The sequence below is a fragment of the Pinus tabuliformis genome, chromosome 1_1 (assembly GCF_031772625.1).
Source record: "Pinus tabuliformis cultivar Carrire ecotype Pingquan chromosome 1_1, CPIR1, whole genome shotgun sequence".
Classification (NCBI taxonomy): Eukaryota; Viridiplantae; Streptophyta; class Pinopsida; order Pinales; family Pinaceae; genus Pinus; species Pinus tabuliformis.
This window is the reverse complement of record NC_142297.1, coordinates 882,361,770-882,365,625: the sequence shown is the minus strand read 5'-3', so window position 1 is coordinate 882,365,625 and position 3,856 is coordinate 882,361,770. Positions and strand designations below refer to the sequence as shown.

The following is a 3,856-nucleotide window of genomic DNA, read 5'->3' as shown; positions in this document are numbered from 1 at the left end:
TTGTAAATCTAGATTATAGTTGTCAAACTTCAAGATTTTGGATGCTCCAAATGTGTTTGATGGTGCTAAATCCATTTTTACCATCAAAAACATGATTTAAAAACTGTGTCTTAAAGATTTGTTAATTTTTTTTTGTCTACATCCACTTTTGACCATGAGCTTCAAACTTCAAAATTTTAGGTGCTCCAAATGTGTTTGATGGTGCTAAATCTATTTCTACCATCAAAAACATAATTTAAACACTGCCTCTTCAAGATTTGCCCGCAGCTCCACCTCGAGAGACTTTTCCAAAAAAAATTAATATCACTCCCAATTTGATGTAAACTAAAAACAATTAATACAAGGTTAAAACAATTTAATTTAAAAAAGAACACTATAGCGAAGGTTATCTACCCTAGCGCACCTTAACCACAACATGGTGATTGAGGATCGCGTGGCAGCGACTAATAACAATAAGTATAGCGAAAGCGCAATTTACGGTTTACTTTCACGGATGACATTCTATGAAAAAATTTGAAGTAGGCGCATTAATCATGCTGCTATCGCCTACCATATTTTCCTTTTCCACCTGCACCGAATTCACACATCCCATGTGTCTCTGAGACTGAATCACACGCTATCTCCTAACGTATATTCCTTTTTCTCCGACCTTGAAAGCGCGTTTCACGTCGGGTTGCAATGTTACAAGAATTGTTGCGTCAGCACTGATTTAATTAGAAGGTAAACATTACGCCTGAACCTCGGGGTTGCTTGCTGCCTGACATTCTAAGGTGAGCTGAAAGGTTTTCAGACCTAGCCGTTAATATTCAAATTTTTGGTCAGCGACAGGTCTTATCGGTCCGTGCAGTCCGTGCATTGAGTTGACCATGCGAATCACCGGCCCTGGGCCCCGAATGCTTTTATATTGGAAAGCAGTGGCGAGATCTGTGAAAGCGGAAAATGAAGATGGAAACTATCCTCCTCCTCCTGCAACTCATGCTGTTGAATTGGGCGTTGAGCGTAGATGCAGAATGTCCGTTCGATCTGGATTATGTCCATCAATTGCCATGGGACAGGTCTTATTGCGAAACGGATTTTAATAAATCCGGTTGCTGCCAGGCGTTGCGGAGCCTGCTCGGCGTAGGGCTAGCTCAGTATTTGAAAGATAAATCCGTGTTCGAATTTCCCAGTAATGCCTCTGCTCTCTCTTGTCTCGGAACATATCAACAGCAGCTCGACTCTTTGTCTCTACCCGGAGATTTGGTGGCAAACTGTTTCCTCCAGAACATATCTGATTTTGTTTCGAGCCCAGAGCTTTGCGCCGGCATACAGACTAAGCAGGACTGGATTCGCAAAGTGAAAAATACTTCCCTGGACTCGGCCTGCAAAGGCGATCTCTCAGAACTGGGCTCCTGTCCCCAGTGCATGCAAAGTGGAACTGCCGTTAACACCCAACTGGCGGGCATGTACAATGGTCAGATAAGCAAAGAAACCAGTGAGAAATGCTTTTATTTCATTTGTCTGTATGCGGCCGGAGTCGTTAATGAGTTCGGCCCCATGGATAGGAATACTGCCGAATGTATCCTCCGCGTGCCCTTCGTCCCACCCAATTCGGATCGGCGAGCTTTCACCTACACTTTTATTACCATTGCCATGGTCTTCGTTTTCTTCTGTGCTCTAGCGATTTTATATTATCTGTTGGTAACGAGGATTGATCCTAACGCTGTGCACAGGAGATTTGTGAAGCGGAACGAGAAACTTCTAAAGGCGGCTGTGAAACCCAACACGGGAGCAACGTGGTTCGACATTCGAATCATCAGGGACGCCACTGATAAATTTAGCGAGGCCAATCTCATCGGCCGAGGTGGTTTCGCCACGGTCTACAGGGGAACGCTACCGAATGCTCGGCGAATAGCTGTGAAGAGAATCAGAAACTGCACGCCCGAGGGGGATTCCGAATTCCTTAACGAAGTGGAGATCATCAACAGCATCAGGCAAAGGAATTTAGTCGTTTTGAGGGGCTGCTGCGTGGCCAGCGACAAGAGGGAAGGTCACCAGCGGTTTTTGATATATGATTACATGCCCAATGGAAGTCTGGATGTCCATATCTTTGGTCTAAAGTCCAAAGTCCGGCCTCTGGACTGGCCGCAGCGCAGGAACATTGTCCTCGGCACTGCGAAGGGGCTGGCTTATCTGCACGACGGTATCGAACCACCCATTTATCACAGAGACATAAAAGCCACCAATATTCTGCTGGATGAGGAAATGAATGCCTGTGTGGCAGATTTTGGACTGGCGAGAATGATGACTAAAGAAGAAAAATCCCATATCACGACTAAAGTAGCAGGGACGCACGGCTACTTGGCCCCAGAATACGCTCTCTACGGTCAACTGACAGACAAGAGCGATGTGTATAGTTTTGGGGTTCTGTTGTTGGAGATCATGAGCGGCAGAAAGGCTCTCGACACCTCTGCCGAGTCGGTCTCCCATTATCTTATCACAGATTGGGCATGGGCGCTGGTGAAAAGAGGGAAGACCATTGAAATAATAGACGAGAGAATCCGGCAAAGCGGAGCGGAGCGCGAATTAGAGAGATTCGTTTTGGTGGGCATTTTGTGCTCGCATGTTATGGTGGCGTTCAGACCTCGAATGGTGGAAGCCGTGAAGATGCTGGAGGGTTTGGCTGAGATTCCTAACATCCCAGACAGGCCTTTGCCGCTTACGCTGCAGGGTCCATCTCGTATAGACGAATCCAGCGGCTCCTTCGTCTTTTCTCCTAGTGTTTCTGGGCTCTCCTTGAGCGGATGTCGATGAGCATATGTATATATTTGCTTTGTTGCCATTCAAGAACTGGATGCTCGTCTTTTCTCCTAGTGTTTCTGGGCTCTCGTTGAGCGGATGTCGGTGAGCATATGTATATATTTGCTTTGTTGCCATTCAAGAACTGGATGCTGGTGGGATTTCAGTGGATCGCAGACACTTTTATTTGCCATTTGTATTATAATAATATGCTAGTGTTCTACAATGCTGGAAGGATTGCAGTGGATCACAGACACTTTTATAATCTATTTGTACACATTATTAGTGTTATTAGTAGATATTTTTCTAACTAATATTAAGTTAGCTCAAAATATTATTTTTTAAAATTTATGTTCAGTAGATTTATGTTGTGCAGTTTCATATATCCTACTTGAAATTATATGATTTTCATAGGGATTGCAGTGGATTAGAGACATTTTTATAATTTATTTGTACACATTATTAATTTTATTAGTAGATTATTTTTCTATCCAATATTAAATTAATTTAAAATATTATTTTTTTTAAATTTATGTTGTACAGTTTTATATATTTTAATTAAAAATTTATTTTCATAAAAAATGATAATCAATATTTATAATCTACAAAGTTTTAAAGCTTTAGATTAACCGTGAATGAGTGCATTATTAAAACACTCTTTAGTATAAATCACTGGTTCAAATCTCCATAAATACTTACCTACTTAAAAAATAATATATTAAAAAATATATATTACTTTTTAAATTTAATATCATTTATATACCTTAATGAAAATATAACTCCACAAATGTTTAACGAAATAAATTACTTACTGAAATTTTGAATTAATGAAAGTATAACTCGACACATATTCAACCACATAGATTACTGACTGAAATTTTGAAGTTGCAGACTGTGTAGCTAAAATTGTCACCACATGAATATCCTATCTGTTAACGCTCTGGCCATGTGCTCGGGTTACGATAATGATAATTAATTATATGTTTCAGGTGTGTCGGTTACATAGAGCATTTGTCTTTTGTCAAAGATGGAAACGAAAAGTAATAATATGGCCGTACATAGTCAAATCTCGGTTCCT

At 41.1% G+C, this 3,856-nt stretch overlaps 1 pseudogene; it reads left to right on the top strand.

Annotated features, from left to right (window-relative positions):
- The first annotated feature begins 939 nt into the window (after nucleotides 1-939).
- LOC149217187 (putative receptor-like protein kinase At1g11050 pseudogene) lies at nucleotides 940-3,048 on the top strand (annotated as a pseudogene).
- Nucleotides 3,049-3,856: the final 808 nt, after the last annotated feature.